Source organism: Eucalyptus grandis, chromosome 4 (genome assembly GCF_016545825.1).
Source record: "Eucalyptus grandis isolate ANBG69807.140 chromosome 4, ASM1654582v1, whole genome shotgun sequence".
NCBI classification, from domain to species: Eukaryota; Viridiplantae; Streptophyta; class Magnoliopsida; order Myrtales; family Myrtaceae; genus Eucalyptus; species Eucalyptus grandis.
Window position 1 is genome coordinate 11,851,501 of NC_052615.1, and position 20,069 is coordinate 11,871,569.

The following is a 20,069-nucleotide window of genomic DNA, read 5'->3' on the forward strand; positions in this document are numbered from 1 at the left end:
ATCTAAAAATATCCTTCTGCTCCTAAAGAGGTGGTGGATATTTGGAAATTCTTATAATTAATTTAAGGATTCATTTTTGCAAGAATTATGGCAAATATTGAAAAGCCCAAATTTCACATCTTGGAAGTGAGTGAAAATAATTATCTATCCCGGTGCCTTGACATGAAAATGTACCTCCAAGGGCAAGATCTCGCTAATGTAATTATTGAAGACGGAACCTCAAATTCAAAAGATAAAGCAAACGTATTGATTTTTATTTGTTGTCATTTGCATGAGAGCCTACAGACTCAATATATATCCGTTCGAAACCCTCAGACCCTATGGAAGAGGTTAAAGAATAGGTATGGTCATACTAAGAATATTATTCTCCCTAATGCACAATATGACTAGTAAAATCTCATATTGCAAGATTTTAAATTAGTGTCTGACTATAACTTCGCTTTATTTAATATTGTTTCTCAGCTTGAGTTATGTGGTATCAACTTCACTGATGTGGAATTGATAGAGAAAACTTTCTCCACCTTCCATACTTCGAATATTGTATAACAACAACAATACTAGCAATGTCGATTTGCCACATACTCTGAATTAATTTCTATGCTCCTTACTGCTAAGTAAACTAATAAATTGTTACTCAAAAATCATGATTTTAGACCTGCTAACTCAAAAGCATTACTTAAAGCACATGCTAACTTTGAGAAAAATACTGGTCATTTAAGGGCTATAAACGCAAGCAATAACATAATCCTAGAAGGGATGGCATAAAATCTAACTTTGGCCCAAATCATGACAAAAGAAAGAGGCCAAAGAATGTGACTAATGAAAGTATTTTCCATCGCTGTGGCATGACTAAGCATCGGTCACGTACTTGTCCTATGCCAAAGCACTTTGTTATTCTATACTAGACATCTTTAAAAAAATACGAGCAAGCGTGGTGAATATCACACCATTGAAATTAATCCTACTTTCATAACCATTGTTGAGGCCAACAATATCTTTATTGGTGGGACTCCTCTTACTTCCAAAGTAGCAAAGCATCCCTAGATGTCTTTGATTTCTTTGAGGACCTTTGATTATCTTGATGAGGCATCAAACTGGTAGATGACAACTTAGACTTTGAACTTTATTATTTTAACAATTTCATTTCTAGTTGCTTTTTCTTTAAATGTATTATCTTTTATTGTTCTCTAATATGGTTATGTAATGAAATGCTTATGAACCTTATATAATATTTATTATTTAAAAAAATTAAAATTTTATAACAACAACAATACTAGCAATGTCAATTTGCCACATACTCTAAATTAATTTCTATGCTCCTTACTGCTAAGCAAACTAATAAATTGTTACTCAAAAATCATGATTTTAGACCTGCTAACTCAAAAGCATTACTTAAAGCACATGCTAACTTTGAGAAAAATACCGGTCATTTAAAGGCTATAAACGCAAGCAATAACACAATCCTAGAAGGGATGGCAAGAAATCTAACTTTGGCCCAAATCATGACAAAAGAAAGAAGTCAAAGAATGTGACTAATGAAAGTATTTTCCAATCGCTGTGGCATGACTAAGCATCGGTCACGTACTTGTCTTATGCCAAAGCACTTTGTTATTTTATACTAGGCATCTTTAAAAAAATACGAGCAAGCGTGGTGAATATCACACCATTGAAATTAATCCTACTTTCATAACCATTGTTGAGGCCAACGATATCTTTATTGGTGGGACTCCTCTTACTTCCAAAGTAGCAAAGTATCCCTAGATGTCTTTGATTTCTTTGAGGACCTTTGATTATTTTGATGAGGCATCAAACTGGTAGATGACAACTTAGACTTTGAATTTTATTATTTTAACAATTTCATTTCTAGTTGCTTTTTCTTTAAATGTATTATCTTTTATTGTTCTCTAATATGGTTATGTAATGAAATGCTTATGAACCTTATATAATATTTATTATTTTAAATTTTTTTTAACTCTATAACTAATATGCAAATTTTATGATACTTAACATCTGAAGTTGTCAACATAAATGCAAATGGAAAATACCAAAAAAAAAAAAAAAAAATGAAGATGTTTGTTTACTTAATAATGCATCAACATATACCATATTTCCTAGTAAACATTTTTTTCTCAAGTATGACATTGCATAAGACACACGTCTATACAATATAAGGTCTTGTTCCGATTATTGATGGTTTCGGGAATACCACAATTGTTTTACCAAATGTTACCATCCTATATATTGAGGATACGCTTCTAAGCAGTAGATCAAAAAAGAATATGCTCAGCTTCAAAGATATACGCCGTAATGGGTACCATAGTCAGACTATTTATGAGCAAGATAAGGAATATATTGGTATTACCTCTTATAAGATAGGCCATCCATGAGAAGTTAGAAGCTTCTTCTATTGGTTTGTATTGTGTCATGATTAAGGCCGTTGAAACTTATGCCACAATATCCTAGAGATTCGTAAACCCTGATCAGTTTGGACTGTGGTGCGATTGCCTTGATCACCCTAGTACTTTAATGATACGTAGAATAATTTAAAATACAAAATGATACAATCTAAAGGATACAACGATATTGTTATCCAAAAATTATAATTGTGAAACTTGTTCACAAGGAAAACTCATTACCAAATGTTTTATAACAAAAGTTAATCTTGAATCCACTCTATTCCTGCAAAAAAATATTAGTGGCAAAGTGGACTGTTTCGATATTTTATGGTATTAGTGGACGCATACTGTAGATGGTTCCATGTTTGCTTATTATCTACGCACAATGTCACATTTACATGTTTACTTGTGCAAATTATAAAGTTCTGGCACAATTCCTTGCATAAAGATGGTTAATGCTAGTAAATTTACATCAAAAATTTTTTTATACATATTGTGCCTCACTCGGAATCAAAGTTGAGTACCCAGTCGCATATGTTCATACTCAAAATGGATTGGCAGAATCTATGATTAAACATATCCAAATCATTACATGTACTCTATTATTGAGAACGAATCTCAACAATATAGCATGAGGTTATGCAGTTTTGCATGCGGCAACCTTAATAAAATTGCGCCCACTGCTAGTCTTTTATAATCTCCCCTCCCAATGGTTCCTTGTTATGAACATGATATTTCACATTTACACCCATTTGGTTATGTAGTATAAGTGCCTGTAGCACCGCCAAAAAGGACGAAAATGGGTCCCCAACGTTGTTTGAGCATTTATGTTGGATTTAATTCACCACTCATCATTAGGTTCTTAGAACCAACTACTGATGAATTTTTTACTACCAAATTCGCATATTGTCATTTCGATGAGATTATGTTTACATCTATTGGGACACCTACAACTTCCATGAATGCAAAGTAGAAACCAATTAAGATTTTCTCTTGAAATAAGAAAAATTTATCTCAATTAAACCCAAGAACTCATGAGTGCAAAAACGAGGTACGGCACATAATCCATTTACAAACTATGGCCAATAGACTTCACAATGCATTTAATGATACTGCGAAGGTAACAAAGTCTCATATTCCAACTGCAAATGCTCCAGTTATGATAGCTATCTCGAAGGACTAGCTAAAATGAATCAAAATCCCCTACACTTAAAGTGTAGTATATCAATAGGATCAAAATATACTATTCCTTAAAAACAAAGAGAAAATAATTAGAAATCCACTCCAGAAGAACCTGGTATTGTGCATGCTTCCATTGAAGAGGCGCAAACTCATGAAAAGAACACCAACCCTAGGAATACTGAGAATTTCATTACATATTTTAATGAGATATGGGATCTAAATGAAATCAATATTGATGATGTTTTGCATTCTCAATTGCTTTAAAAATTATAGATGATGATTGTAAATCGCAATCTATTATTGAATGACATCACAGGCAATATTAGTTTAAGTGGGAGAAAGCAATTAAGGCTAAGTTAGCTTCCCTAGCTAAACGAAAAGTTTTTGGACCCGTAACCGGAATCCCCAATAATGTAAAACCCGTTGAATATAAATGGATATTTGTCCGGGAATGAAATGAGAAAAACCAAGTTGTTAGATATAAAGCCCGACTCATTGTCCAAGGATTCTTTGAAAGGCTTGGGATTAATTATGATAAAACATATTCACCTGTGATAGATATGATTACATTTCATTTTCTCATTAGCCCGGTACCCTCTGAAAGATTAGAAATGCGTCTTATGAACGTTGTGACAGCATATCTATATGGCTCATTGACTCTAATATTTTTATGAAAATTCCTGAGAAATTCAAAATACTTGATGCATGCACTCCCCACAACTTATTCTCAAAAAAATTGCAAAGATCTTTGTACAGATTAAAGCAATCCGGTCACATGTGGTATCAACGCCTAAGTGAGTAAATAATTAAGGAAATGTACAAGAATGATCCTATCTGTCCATGCATATTTATTAAGAAATCAAAAACTAGATTTGCTATTGTAGCAGTTTATGTCGATGATAAAAATTTAATTATAACTCCAAATGAGTTAGCTAAAATTGTTGAGTAATTGAAAAGGGAGTTTGAAGTTAAAGATTTGGGTAAAATCAAACTTTGTACCGATTTAGAGCTTGTACTAAATCCCTAGAAGGATCTATTTCATCCTAGAGAGATATTTGGTCTTGAAGTACCATATCTCAATACAATTGGGGCTTTAACATAATTGGCATAATGTACGAAACCAGATATCGCTTTTGCCGTAAATTATTGACACGTTTTAGTTCTGAGCCAATTCGGAGATACTGAAATGGAGTTAAACATATTTTTTGTTATCTCCGAGGACCCATAGGTTTGGGATTATATTCTTTCAAGGATTTCACTACCTTTGGTTTAGTTGGATATGCTAATGTTGGATATAAATCTAATCCACATAAGGCTTACTCTCAAACCAGTTATTTATTTTGTTATAACAGCACTGTTATTTCTTGGAGTTCTATGAAGGAATCACTAATAGCTACATCTTCTAACCATTATGCGATTATTGCTTTATATGAAGCTCGAATAGAGTAGGTTTCGTTAAGATCCGTTATAACACATATTCACAATTCATGTTGTTTAATACTGGTTACAAATTATCCAACTATAACTTATGAAAATAATGTTGCTTATGTTGTACAAGTTAAGGGAGAATATATCAAAAGTGATAGGACCAAGCATATCTCACCGAAATTTTTCTATACTCACCAACTCTAAGAAAGTCAACAAATTAATGTTAAACAAATTCAGTTCATAATAATCTTGCATATCTTTTTACCAAATTATTGCCGGCATCGACTTTTGAGAAATTAGTATATGACATTGGTATGTGGTGAATTCACAAGATGCAATATTGACAAAGCTCGGTAGTGATTATATGGCTTAATTGAGAGGGAGATATGCATTGCACACTTTTTTCTTTCTATCCAATTTTTTCCCACGGGGTTTTTCCGGCTTAAAGTTTTTAATGAGACATTAATGCATCCATAAAAGTGAGAGATCATAAAATTTGTGCTTTATACTCTTTTTCCCTTTTGTCTAGTTTTTGTTCCATTGGGTTTTTCCAGCTTAAGGTTTTTAATGAGGTAGTATCATTTAATACACATTCGTAATATAATGAATACAATGAATATTTAAGGGGGAGTTTATGAAATACATGAATGAATTAAATACATGAATAAATATTCATTATATTCATCTTATCTAATGTACTTATTATGGTACAATTGTATTATACATTATAAGTACATCTTCATATCCAATGAATGTCCATCTCCTTATCCAATATATGTATTATTCAATACATTGACATTAATGATAATTGCGTCATTCTTTTCATATATAGGAGTTTAGTTTTGTGATAGTGGTGATAGAGTGAAGAAAAGGAATATAAAATAGTGAAAATAAAAATTTCTCTTTTGGCTTTCTCTACTATCTATGGTGTTTATTTTCTTTCTTTACTTAATCTCTCTCTATTCTCTCTATTATATATTTATAACGTAATATTTTACAACAAAAATGTCATTAAATTTGATTTTTGTTGTGTTGGATGCCATTTGCTAAAGTGTAAAACAACATAGATTTCACTCGTAGTTTGTCGAACGTCCATATTCCAATAGATTGGATGTCCAACCTTGTACAAAAATTGACAAACTGGTTGCAAATGACTCGACTTCAACTGTTAGGATCTTCATCTGAATATAACGGTCTATGTTTTTGAGGTATGATACAACATGGTACCTTAGACATTCAGTAAATGAATGGGAAAAGTATCAAAAAAGTCATAAACATTTTATATTTATGCCAATTTAGTCCTAGACCTTTTATTGGTGTCAATTTAACCATAAACATTTTGATTTGATACCAATTTAGTCATTCTAGTTAATTTTTTAGCTAGATTTTGCTAACTGGACGCTGGTTGGCTAACATGGTACGATTGGTGTTGACATGAGCAACTTTTAATGATATTTTAATATTTTTTTGAATTTTTTATTCTATTTTATTTTATTTTATTTTAACGATCGGTGTTTTCTTTTTTTCCTTCTCCTCCTTCTTCCTTTAGGTAGTTGTTAGACCTCAAATGACCAGCCAAAAGCAACAATTGGCAAGGTCAAGCTTGACCTTGCCGGACTCTAGCAAGGCTTGAGCTCTTGCTTGAGGCTGTGAGGTCACAACACGAAGGCTCAAGCCCTCACCAATGGTCAAGTGAGACTTAACCTTGCAGAATTTGGTGTAGTCGGGCCTCACCCATAGCTAGTGAAGCTAGCCCAACGTGAGGCCGCCCTCGCGACCTAGGTGACCTCGAGTCAACCTTGCTAGAGGCTAGGCGAGGCTCAACCATGTCAAAGCTGGCAAGGTCGGGCCTCACCCATGTTCGACAAGGCTTAACCCTCACTAGATCCATTGAGAGCAAGCCTCGCCGCCCAGTGTGAGCATCCCTTGCAGCCTCTAAGGCTCTAAGCCTTTAGCTGGTGGCCGAGGTTTAGGGATCGACTAGAGAAATGAGGAGGATAAGAAAAAAAGAAATAGAGAATGAAAAGGAAAATGAAAAAATAAAATAAAATAAAAAATAAAGATTAAAATTAAAAATTATTATTAAAAGTTATTCATGTCAGTATCGATTGTGCCATGTTAGCCAATCGAAGCACAATTAACAAAATTCGGTCAAAATTAGTCGAAAAAAGATTGAATTAGAATCAAGTGAAAAGATTTAGAACTAAATTGGCACCAAGTGAAAAGATTTAGAACTAAATTGGCACCAAGTGGAAAGATTTTGGACTAAATTGTCACCAATAAAAGTTTTAGGACTAAATTGGCACAAATAAAAGAGGTTTAGGACTTTTTGACACTTTTCCCCTTGATGAACCCATTTTACTCGCTAAAAGATATGGATTTTTGCTTATCAAGTTTTCATTTAAGATTAATATCATAAAAAAAATTCAAACTGATACGTCCATGTTAAATTTGTCACAAATTAATTTTTATGTTACAAAACTCTCAAACTAGATGACCCATATCACATTTACCTCAAACTGTGTGTCCACGCCACATTTACATCAAAAAATCCAAGATTTGGTAAATGTGGCACATGTATATCAATTTGAGGGTAAATGTGACACATTATATTCGTTTGAGATTTTTCTTTTTTAGACATAAAAATTAGTTTGAGGTAAATGTAGCATGGATTTACTCGTTTGGAGTTTTTTTTTTTTTTATGGTATTAACTTTTTTTGTTTGTTGTGCTTTGGACTTTTGTTGGTTTGTTTTCCTTACTTCTTTTATGCAGGATCATGCTCATCCATAGTGTAACAGTAGCATATTTGAATCCAAATGGCTTGTTTTGCTTGATTTATTGCACCATCTACGGAAGCTTTAAGCTCCACCACTGTCGACGAGTATCTGACTATTTTTAGTGAGTTAAATTTGAGAATTTATCTTAAAACCCATAAAGGTCTAGGCGGATTTTAAGGAAAATTTTCTTTACGTTTAATTTAGATGTTGACAACAATAGATTGTGCTTGGGTTACAAATCAACAGAATTACGTTGAAAAAGTGTGAACATTTTATTTCAGCAGATAATGATGGTGACTGGTCAGGAATCAACAACTTAGGACAAAGCCTTTTGTTTAAGTGTCGTGTTTCAAATCTGATTATGAGAGTAAAAGATCAATTTGAAAAGAGCATGCTAATACCTGATCTAGCTAATATAATTATCTATCGTACCAAAACCACCTTTGGCAACTTCACAAATATTTATGGGTCTAGTTATTTCGTGAAAAAATATAACTTTTTTTCTAGAAAAATGATTTTTGAGAAATTATTTTCTTGGAAAATAATAATATTTTCTATTGTTTAGCTGAGTTCTAAAAAATTAACTGGAAAATATATTTTGCAGTTCGATAAGTCAAAATAAGCATACATTATTTGGGCAGGAAAATTAATAAAATCGTTGACATGGAAGTCAGCTATCTTACCTAGTACGACCATTGTTGATATAAACATATATATCATTTTTTAAAAATAAAATCTTAATTATTCTTTATTTTATTTTATTCGTTTCTTTTCTTTTCTTTTTATTTCTTCCGCAACTAGTTCCGGGCCTCGATAAGGTTGAGCTCACCCGATCTTGGCGAGCTCAAGTGTTGTCAAACTCAAGCGAGGCTCCAACTTGCTGGATCCCAATGAGGTCAGCGAGGTGACAAGCTTGCCAGGATCAAGCGAGGGTCAACCTCGAGTGAGGTCAACCTTTTTTTGTGGCTAGTCATCAAGGCTTAGCGACCTCAAAGGAAGAAAGAAAAAGAAAAAGAAAGAAAAGAAGAAAAAATAAAATAAAAATTATAAAAATTTTGATTTTTTTAATTGTTCACGCAAGACGACCGACATTCATTTTAGCAATTTCCAAACTTATCATCCTGGGCCTGACCTTGATGGACCAAGCCCAAGCGCTGGCAACTCAACCCTACTGCCAAGGGCTCGAGAATAAGTGTTGGGGTTCTCATGCCCAAGTGCAAAATTGCTTATCCAAATATCGATACTTGGTCATATTCTAGAAAATGATTTTCAATTTTTGAAAGAGGAAATCATTTTCCTAAATTTAAGCTTTGGTAGGAGAATATTTTCCGTTGACTCATTTTACCTAAGCGAACCAAACTCAAGCGTCGGGATTCGAACTTGAGAATAAGGGTTGGGTTCTTGTGACTAAGCACAAAATTACGATCCAAGCATCAATACTTAGTTATATTTTGGAAAATGATTTTCAATTTTTGAAAGAGAAAATCATTTTCCTGAATTTTAGCTTTGGTAGGAAAATATTTTTTGTTGACTCATTTTCTTTGAACTAGGCCTAAGCACCAAACACTAAAAAGTGCAAAATTGTTGGTCCAATCATTGATACTTAGTTATATTTTGAAAAATGATTTTCGATTTTTGAAAGAGGAAATCATTTCCAAGCTTTAGTAGAAAAATATTTTCTATTTGACTCATTTTCCTAATGTAAAAAATGAGGAAAATAGCTTTAATGTAAATATATTATTAATTTAAATTTTCTTTTAATTGAATTATTGAGTATAGATGAGGCTATTATAGTTTTTCTCTTTTCATGTTCATGTTCCCTCTTTGTACATAGTATTTAATAAATAACTATATTAAGAAAACTGATATTTAAATATGTCCATATTTTGTCTAAAGTTACTCTGTTGACCTCTATTACTTAGTTATGGCATTATTCATAAAATTTCTAATATAATTTACTCTAGTTAAAAAAAAAAAAAAAAAAGGTTTAAGTGAGATCATACACGCAATATTCTTTGGTAATGGGAAGGTATTCATGGTTCAAGATTAGAATCGAATCTGCTATGCACATCATACTATGTGGAAAAGAGAAAATTAAAGTACATGTATCTATCTTAGCGATTCGGTTCAGGTCAGGCACTAATACCTTACCTAAAATTTGATCCTAATAGAGTCCGAGCTGAAAGACAGTTCTGTTTAAGTTTTTAGGTTTTCTTCTTTTTACCCTTCTTTTTTTCTCCATTGTCACAATGCAATGGATGGCACATCAAACCCTAATTATCCTTAGGTTTGAGACTCAGACTTTGCATTTTTGTGATAAGTGATGCTTCTCAATTTAGATTTTTCTTGTTGGTGGGAGTTAATGTTGAGTTTTGACTTTCAAATTAGAGATAAAGATATTTTAGACCATGCACTTTTGTTTTAGTTTTTTTTTTTTTAAAGGAAACTATAAAAAGAATGTGTTTAACAACACATCTCTAACCTTAAACTCCACAAAAAAAATTCCATTTTTTGTTTTTCCTATCTTTTTGTTAGATCTTTAGATCTTATGGCTCAATAAGTGCTTTTGAGCTTTTGGATTGTATTCTCATACCCTTTGTTGAAGATAGTGAAATTCCTCTCTCTCCCCATGGTTTTTTCCCATTTTGGGTTTCCACATATAACTTGCATCTCGTGTTATTTCAATTTTGCTTTCATTATTTACTGTTTGTGCTTCGATTGATGCATCTTTTGGCGTTTTTTCACAACAAATTGGTATTTGAATGGTGGAATTTTGGTCTTTTTGCTTGAAAAACATCTATCATGTTCAAAGTGGCACCCTTTGATGGCCAAAACAATTTTGGGCTATAAAGGATCAATATGAAAGTGTTGTTGTGTCAGGAAGGTTTGGTTAGCTGGTTAAAGCTTTGGATGGAAAGTATTTCGACAATATGACTATGGTTGAGATTGAGGAGATGGAAGAGAGGGCACATAGCACCTAAATTTTGGCAACCCGTTTAGTCATTTATCGCATTAAAAAATCAATGATTGATTTTAAACCCTAAAGAAAATTAGTTGCATAGCATGTAGTTTTAGGTACATTTATTTTCAATTTGCATTTACGGTGAGCCGGTGACAAATGGGTTCGAATAGATGGTTCAGAACTTTAATTTGATGAGTTGGGCTAAGCCCATGAATAGAGTAAATCGGCCCAAGCCCGTATTCTCGGAGGGGAGATTTTATGGATTTATTTTTGTGAGATTTCAATTCAAAAATAAATATTGCGTTTGGAAAAGCAAATATTACATTTGGAAAAGAAATATTCGTGAATATCAATTTGGAAAAATTAAAACCCTAATCGTGGCCTATAAATAGGTTAAAATGCGTAGGGTTTTAGAGGAGGCCACACGTTAAATATACGGCCAGAATGTAGAGGACCACAAGAGAGCAGAGATTTCGTCTTTTAATGGTCAAGGCTGGTCACTTTCAATAGCCGTGCCCAAATTCCCATACCAGCAACATCACTGTCCGTTGTGTGTTTTTTCTCGACGCTGATTCACGAGAACTTGCTCAGCGAATGCCCAGTAACGCCGACGTCCAACGAGCAACGTTCAGCAGTCCCGGCGGCACTTCGACGCTTCATATCTGTCCTCAGCGGCTTCTCATGCTTGTGCGCCACTTAATTTCTCAGCCCACCGAAGAACTCAGCAATCCCGGCGCATTCCAGTCCAGCACCGGCGTCATCTCCAACCCCGCCGACTCAGCGGCCTTTCCTGATAATCAACCGCAAGCCTTCAAGATCTCGGTTGACTTTTGCAGCAAATCTCTATCTTCCTGAAGTCCACCAGCGTAGAGGGAGGGGGCCACATGGGAGCCAAAAAATAAATATATAAATAGAAGGATTTCTCTCTTCTTCTTTGCAGGTCACTCACGCTCCACCTTGTCTCGTTGACCAATAAAATTTAGCAAGCTCGGTTTCAGCGAAGCACCATCCTCTGTAGCGATTCGTGTCGTCGTCCCGAGCTGACGACAGTGCTGCTGACCCCCGACGTTGCTTGCTGCAGCACCGTTCGTGAACTCGCAACGCCGGCGCTCGCTGCCTCGACGCGACGAAACGCATTTGCAGGTCGCTGTCCCCGACGTGAGCCTAGCCCACTCTTTGCCTAGCCGCTGTCAGGCATTGGTAATATACTCCACGGCGACTTGTCGCTCGAGCCTGGTTTGTTTTGCTGCTCGCACTGACCGATCCAATCACAGCTCGACAAGACCGAAATTTTTGTGGCGAGTTTCATCCAAAGCCACGGAGCTTCGCTGTTAAGCCATGAGACGGTCATAGATTAAAAGGGGAAATTTCTCTCAATCTCTGCAATTTTTGTCCAGAAAGTCCAGCACTTCCACCTGGAGGGAGAGGAGTGGACGTGCACAAAAGGGAACCCTTATAGGCTAAACACAAGTTTATGATAAAAAGCACAAGAATTTGTCTCTCTCGTGCATGATCTGTTGAAGGCAGCCCAAACCAGTTTTCTTTGACCAAATCTTGAGGTTTCTTCAAAAAATCTTGCCACAGTTCAGCGAACTTCGGTCCACATTCAAAGCCAGTCGTGGTCCAACATCGGTAGAGTCCCCTGCGACAATTTTGTAGCGGTTCAGGCCTGCTGCTATGACGTTGCCGTTGCTCTTTCATGACTAAGCTGATAAGTCCAAATTTTGGAAGTCAATGTAAACTTTTTGTCTAATTTGATTTCTGAATATTCCGTTTCCTTATTTAAAATATCTCGATGCACATGATCAAGTTCATATAGCATATGAAATTAGAGATTAATTCCTAATTTCACGGTCCGATTTTCGCACCCGAAATCTGACTCGCAATCACATGAAAAATCGTCAATCCGATCTCACGCTCAAGATTCAATTTACAATTTTATTTAAAATTGACCAATCTGATCCCATGCACGGGATATGATTCATCAATTTATGGATATTGATCTTATCTTGCCTGATTTGCCGTCATGTCGTTTGATCGATTTTGTTTTCATAAAAGAAAATCCAAAAAAATTGAGTTAGATTAGGTTTATTGCCTTGGGGTTATCTTGCCTATTTAGAATAGGAATTTTATTTCAAATTCTAGAAATAAAAAAATAAAAAGAAAATCAATTAACTTAGGATGCTAATTTTTTTTTTTTTTTTTTTTTTTAACTTAGGTTGCAATTTTAATTTCGAAATTTATAAAAAAAAAACATAAAAATTATCATGCATATGTCATGCAGAATTAGGACATTCTTTGCATGTTATCACATGTTAGGATAAGATTGCATCTTTAATTTTCTAATTAATTATAGGTTTAGGTAATTTCTCGTAGATAGGTTGCATTTTAGGATTTCTTGGTTAAGATAATGTTCTAGTTTAAATTAGGGTTTAGCCTAACCTAATTCCTAATACAAATTGGATGATATCTTAATCTACATAGATAATTTTTGCATTTTCTAATTTCGAATTTCATGGAAAATACCAAAAAAAATAATTGTCTTAGAATAAATCAATTTCATTCTTTAGGATAGACTACATTTTATTTATGTCATGTAATTTATGTCATATAGGTAGGTCATATTGCCATGTCATATTATTTCATGTTAGATTAGTAGCATGCATTACATGATTCTCATTAAATAAGTGAAAACAAACAAAAAAAGAAATTGTGTGTTAATTAAAAATCATATCTAGAACTGTTAATATGAATTCTGATTTAACATTGCAGATGCTTTTGTTGCTATGAGATAAGTCCTACAATTTATTCACTGCTTTATCTAGGTGTTAAATTAGTGGTTTGCGCATCCACATGATCACGTCACATGTTAGGAAGATAAATTAAAATCAATTCAAGCTACCTGTAAAACATTTTTTCAAAATAGAAGAGAAAGGTACCGAAATGGCGTTAGGAAAATCTAGCATAATCAAGAACCCGAACTAAAAAATGTCTAGTTCGTAGAAGTAAAGTAAATTTTCTGTTACTTTACTTGAGTTTTTAATCGACCCACCGAAAATAAATTAGTGGTGACTCATAATTGAAAATCAATTGCATGTTAAGAACTTGAACCTAAGTCATGAATTGATATGAGCTTGGGAGAGCCCGAGCTAAGTTTAGGCTTAGTAATTCATTAGCCAAATCCTAGGTGGTTCACCCGAAATTTTGGTCGCGACACCATCCAATTGTCATTATCTGATAATGTGCTTTGCAAAGTCATAGATGAAGAAACGACTTCAGGATTACGAAATAAGCTTGAGAGCCTCTACATGAAAAATTCTCTTACGACAAGATTATTTTTGAAGCAACGTCTTTACATGCTAAAGATGCAAAATGGACTCCTATCCAATAGCATCTAGATGAATTCAATAAGATCATTGTGGATATGAAAAATCTAGATTTGAATTTAGATGATGAAGATCAAGCTCTAATTATGCTAAGCTCGCTACTGAGCTTGTATGAAAATTTTGTAAATTTTATGCTATATGGAAGAGAATCCATTCCTCTTGAGGATGTGGAGGCTTCGTTGAATTTCGCAGAGATGAATACAAATTTGAATGCGTGTAGTAATGATGAAAAAGCCAATGACTTAATTGTCAAGGGAAGATCGAATTATCATGATAGACACAGTAATAATAAAAGGCGTTCGAAGTCTCAATTGGGCCAAAATAAGAGTAAGGTGGAATATTATTATTGTCACAAATTCGGACTCTACAAAAATGAGTGTCCTATGCTCGAAACTAAGGGGAAGTGATCAACGGAGAATTCCAATTCGACTAGTCTAGTGAAAAATAACAAGTCGGCTAATGTAGACAATATTCTTACTATTTTGTCTTCTTGTGTCAATGACGAATGGATTTAGATTCGGCATGTTCATACCATATGTGTCCCTATAAAGATTAGTTAATGTGGTTTGTAGGATTATGGGTATTGGTATTGTGTAAATCAAATGCCATGACAATGTAACAAGAACTTTGACAAACATTAGACATATCCTAGATTTAAAGAAAAACCTTATTTCTTTGAGCATTTAGATTCCATTAGGTGCATGTACACAAATGGAGGTAGAGTTTCAAAATTTTAAAAAGGCTCTTTAATTGTGATTAGAGGTAACATAAAGAAAAATCTTTACATTCTACAAAGAAGTATCATTGTGGGTTCTTTAAATATATCATCATTTTTGGATTTTTAAAAATCAATGTTGTGGCATATGCGGTTAGGCCACATAAGCGAAAGAGGAATGAATATCTTGAGTAAATGTGATTTACTTTATGAGGATCATACAATCTCACTTGACTTTTGCAAATATTGTGTTTTCGGGAAGCAGCATAGAGTTAGTTTTAGTACAGGGATGCACTCGATGAAGGGCATGGTTGACTATATTCACTCTGATTTATGGGGATTAGCATGGGTAACATATAAGGGTAGTGCAGTTTATCTTCTAACATTTATTGATGATTTTTCTAGGAAAGTCTGGGTTTATTTTTTGAAGCATAAAAATGATGTTTTTGATATGTTCAAGAAGTGGAAGATGTTGATAGAAAATCAAACTAGGAAGAAGAAAAAGTGTCTCAGAACGGACAATAGTCTTAAATTTTGTGGAGGTAATTTCAACAACTATTAGGAAGATTTGAGAATTATTCAACCACGACACCTCAACAAAATGGAGTGGCATAGCATATGAACCGAACATTTTTTTGGAGAGAGCTAGGTATATGCTCTCTAATGTTGGATTAGGAAAGATTTCTGGGTTGAAGTCGTGAACATAGCATGTTATTTAGTGGATTGTTCTCCTTCAACCGCAATTGAATCTAAGACCCCTACTGAGGTATGGTCAGATCAACCTTCTGATTATTCTAGTTTAAAAATATTAGGATGCCCGGCTTATTATCATGAAAAAGAAGGTGTGCTTGAATCTAGGGTCAAGAAATGTATTTTTGTTGATCATACAGACAGGGTTCAAAAGATATAGGTTATGATGTTCAGACTCTTAGTCGTCAAAGTTTATAATTAGTAAGGATGTTACTTTTGATGAAAATTCCATACTTGAAAAGAGTAAGGTTGTTGCTGAATTTACAAGTATCTAGGAGGAGAATGTCAGAAAAGACGTGTAGCTTCATGTGAAGCATCCATAGAAAACATTTGAAGATGTTCTTATTTAGCTAGAAAGTCATGAGCAACAAGACTTAGATTCTATCAAAGACGAAGTAGAAGAAATTGAGCATCCTAAAAGTTCGGCTACTGGAAGGGTTAAATGACAAATTAAGCCTCCCCAAAAGTATGATTTCGCTAATTTGGTAGTATATACTCTTACAATTGTTGAAGAGCTTAATACTAAAGAACTTTCTACATTTCATGAAGTTACTATTTGTTCTAAATCTAAGAAATGACTTGTTGATGAATGAAAAGATGAAGTGTCTTCATAAGAACCAAACTTGAGACCTTTTGAAATTATCTAAAGGCAAAAGAGCTGGTGGGTGTAAGTGGGTCTTCAAAAAAAAAAAGAGGAAATTCCAAGAGTTGAAGATGAAAGATTGAAGCCACGTCTAATAGAAAATAGTTTTAGTCAAAAGGAGGGGATCGATTTCAATGAAGTGTTCTCGCCAATTGTGAAACATAGTTCCACTCATGTGTTGCTCGCATCAATGGCTTTTTATGATCTAGAACTTGAGCAACTTGATATCAACATCGCTTTTCTACATGGCGAGTTTGAGAAGACAATCTATATTTCTCAACCCGAGGAATTCATTATTGAGGGTAAAGAAGATCACTTTTGCAGATTAAAATGTTATTTGTATGGTCTCAAGCAATCTTAGCGGCAATGGTACAAGAGGTTTGATAGATTTATGTTGAGTCATGGCCACCTGTGAAGTGCATATGTCAGTTGTGTGTACAACAAGGGATTGCATGATGGTTCTTTTATTTATTTGTTATTATATATTAAAGATACAAAATTTGAAGAGGCAACTTAGTAGGCAATTTGAGATGAAAGATCTTGGAGCTATCAAGAAAATTCTAGGTATGGAGATTCGTAAAGACAAAAAAGTAGGGAAGTTATACCTCTCGAAAAAAAAAAAAAATTAAGAAAATGCTTGAGCGCTTTTGTATGAAGAATGCCAAATCAATAAGTACTCCTTTGGTGCCCCATTTTAGGCTTTTGGCTTCTTTATATCCTAAAACTAAAGAAGAGGAAGATGAGATGTCTTGAGTTCCATTTTCTAGTGTTGTGAGTAATCTCATGTATGCTATAATTTGCACTTGCCCAGATATTTCCCAAGCTATTAGCATTCTTAGCATGCATATGGCACATCTGATTAAAACTTACTAGTAAGCCGTGAAAAGGATTTTTGGGTACATTCGGGGTATCTCAAATGTGGGTTTGGTCTGTAATAGAGGTTGTGATATAAGGCATTCACTTGTTGACTTCATTGATTCTGACTATATAGACGATCTTGACAAAAGGAGATATTTGATAAGTTACATTTTTATGTTTGGTGGTTCCACGGTTAGTAAGAAAGCAATTTTACAGGACATAATTGCTTTGTCTACTTGTCTACCACCAAAGCATGGTACATGGTAGTAGTGGAAATGGTAAATGAAGCTCTTTGGTTGAGGCATTTGGTTACAGAACTTGGGGTGAAGCAAAAGGGAGCCTCTATTATTTTTGCGATAACCAAAGTGCGATCCAGTTGATCAAGAACGTAATGTGTCACGAGATGACAAAATATATTGACATCCATTATCACTTTGTATATGATGAGGTTGCTAAGGATACGGTTACGATGCAGAAAGTATCCACGGCAAATAATCCATTAGATATGCTAACCAAACCAATTCCTTTGACTAAGTTAAAGGATTGCTTGGATTTGATTGGCCTTTCCACCATTTGAGTTGTCTAGGCAAATCGGTAGTGTTTCATTCTTTATTTCCTACACCGAGTACGCTCATATAAGCTTAGGGTGTGCATCGTCAATTTCACCGCTTTGGGGTGGCTTTGTGTTGGTACTTTTGGTGGTGAGGGAGAAGGGTCTTGTGGCATTTGGCATAGCACTCTTATGAAGATTTGAAGTCAATATGGAGATTTGTTGAGTTTTTACTTTCAAATTAGATATAAGGGTCTTTTGGACCATGCACTTTTGTCTTAGGATTTTTTTTTTAAATGAGTTTATAATAGGAATGTGTTTGACAATACGTCTCCAACTCTAGCCTCCACAAAAAAAAAAAAAAATTCCCTTTTTATTCTTTTCTTATCCTTCTTATTAGATCTTTAAATCTTGTGAATTATCAAGTGGTTTCTTGAGCTTTTGGATTATACTCTCACAATCTTTGTTGAATATAGTAAAACCCCTCTTACTCTCCGTGTTTTTTTTTTTTTTTTTCCATTTTGGATTTCTACGCATATTTTACCTCTCATGTGATTTCAAATTTACTTTCATCATTAACTACTTGTGCTTCGATTGATGCTTCTTTTTGCATTTTTCCCTAATAGTTAAGATTCTTTAGGTATGTGAGATGGTATTCCTCGACTGAACACACGTCATTTGTCCCTTTCCTTTCACCCATGTTCAGAAACTAATTGCACTTACCTCCTTTTATTCTTTTCATTATGTACTATGGAGTGCCATTTTCGAGAAATTTGTGAATTGGAGTTTTCACAAATGTAAGGAGTAAAAGTCATGACCTCGCTTCAAGGTATTTTTGTTCCCTATCGTCTCTCTGCAATCTGAATTGAGATAGAAACTGGCTCGATAGATGGTAAGAGCTCGTACTTGGCGGTGATAGTGATGATGGAGACAATGGGGGGAGTGTTCTCTTGGAAGAGGCACATTGTGGCGAGCTCCTCGAACCAGGGCTTCCTCGGGAGTGATGACAAAGGCAGAGGCGAAGTCGACAACGACGACAATGGAGAGACCAAGATGGCGATCGAGATGCAGACGAAAAGGATAGAGTTAAGATCGCAAAGGTGTTCTTGGTTGCGAGGATTTGGAGACGATCTTGCAAAAGAAGATGATAAGTTCGAGGACTCCATGATCTAAGGAACAATAGCGTTTACTTGATTTTTTGTGCATCAGTACGATTCGGGACGACTCAATGCAGGTCGAGCTGATCGAGTATTTTTAACACCCCTGGATCTATGCATACATATATAATATATACCAAAAAGGGATAAAATAGAATTTATCGCATGCAATACAATTTGCTGTATAACTGAAATTAGGCTACATTTGAATGACACAATACATCATAAAATAGAAATTAGGACACCGCTAAATTAACTCATTGGAGTTACTGACCACTTTGGTTTGTTACAAATTGAGGCTCATGGTTTTGTTTTGAGTTAATACCCTGAAAAACCCCAAACTGGTACACTTGTGACAAATTTACCAAAACCATTTTTTTACCATCAAAAATCACAAACTGCTATATCTTTGATAAATTTACCCCAAACTGGTACACTTGTGACAAATTTATCCAAACTATTTTTTTACCACCAAAAACCCCAAACTGGTATACCTTTGACATATTTACCCCAAACTGGTACACTTATGACAAATTTACCCTATGTTAGTTTTCGTTAAATTTTACTATCAAATTATTAAATTAAATGACACGTGACAATTGATTGGTATACCAATTTGAGATTTTATGCTCCATTTGTCACAATTTACAATTTTTGTGATTTTTTTGTGGTATTAATCCAATTTAGGAGAGGGTATATTTGTCACAAATTTACCAATTTTGGATTTTTTGCGATCGAATAAATTAGTTTGAGGTGTACCAATTTAAGGTTTTTTATGATCAATCGGGGTAAACTTGTCACAGATGTACCAGTTTGGGGTTTTTCATGGTCAAAAGATAGTTTTTTGTAAATTTGTCACAGGTGTACCAATTTTGGTTTTTTAGAGTATTAACCCTTTTTTTTTTTGCTCCCGGGGTTTATTCCGGTCGCGAAGCGGCGCACGGGGTTCCTGGGTCATCAAAAAAACCCTTTTTTTTTTTTGAAAAAATTGTCCCAAAAATCTTAAACCTATTTCATCTTTCAATTTTGTTAATTGAGTTATAAACTTTTTCACTTTTTGCTAGTTGACTCCATATGGTCAAATTCGGTGGGGGCGTCACTGCCCTCTGAGGGCTCAAGTGCCCTTGCTTTGGCCGACAGGGGTCGGCTAGCAACCCTACTCAACCCTCTCTATAAAAACCTAAAAGAAAAAAAAATAAAAGGGAAAAAAGGAAAAAATCATAAAAAATTAAAAATATTATTAAAAATATCCACGATAGTGTCA